The sequence below is a fragment of the Apteryx mantelli genome, chromosome 25, assembly GCF_036417845.1.
Source record: "Apteryx mantelli isolate bAptMan1 chromosome 25, bAptMan1.hap1, whole genome shotgun sequence".
In the NCBI taxonomy this organism is placed as follows: Eukaryota; Metazoa; Chordata; class Aves; order Apterygiformes; family Apterygidae; genus Apteryx; species Apteryx mantelli.
In genome coordinates this window covers 6,884,884-6,885,397 of record NC_090002.1, presented here as the reverse complement: position 1 = coordinate 6,885,397, position 514 = coordinate 6,884,884, and positions in this window count along the sequence as shown.

Below are 514 nucleotides of genomic sequence, written 5' to 3'. Positions count from 1 at the left end.
GGCAGCGAGCGAGAAAGAAAGGAAGAAAGGAAGAAAGGAAGGAAGGACGAAAGGGCGTTGCTTGGATGGAGCTCTCCTTTCCACTCCCCTTTCGCAGGTCCCCAGCACCAGGGCAAGGCGGCCGCTTCCCCCCCGCCACCGCCGCCGCCGCCGCCGCGGCTCCCTCGCAAAGCTGGAATTGGCTGGGATTATTTAGAAAAAAGAAGAAGAAGAAGGGATCAGAGCAGCCGCCAGGGAGAGGGCGATAGAGTCCGCTTTCTTCCAACTGCCCCGGGTCTCCTTCCCGCACTCTCTGCCTCTTGGGCAGCACCAAGAGCCCCAAGCTGAACCCAGAGCAGCTTTTTCCATCGTTTCGGTTCCCTTCCCTCCCTCTGCCTCCCACCCAGCGCGACGCCAGCCCCTGCCCTCTCCTGAGCTCCCTTTGCGTGCGCAGCCCCTTGTTTCTTTTAAAGCACTAGAAATCCCCCCCCCCCCCCCGTCTTGCCCCCGTTCCTCCCTCCAGACTGCGACTGCA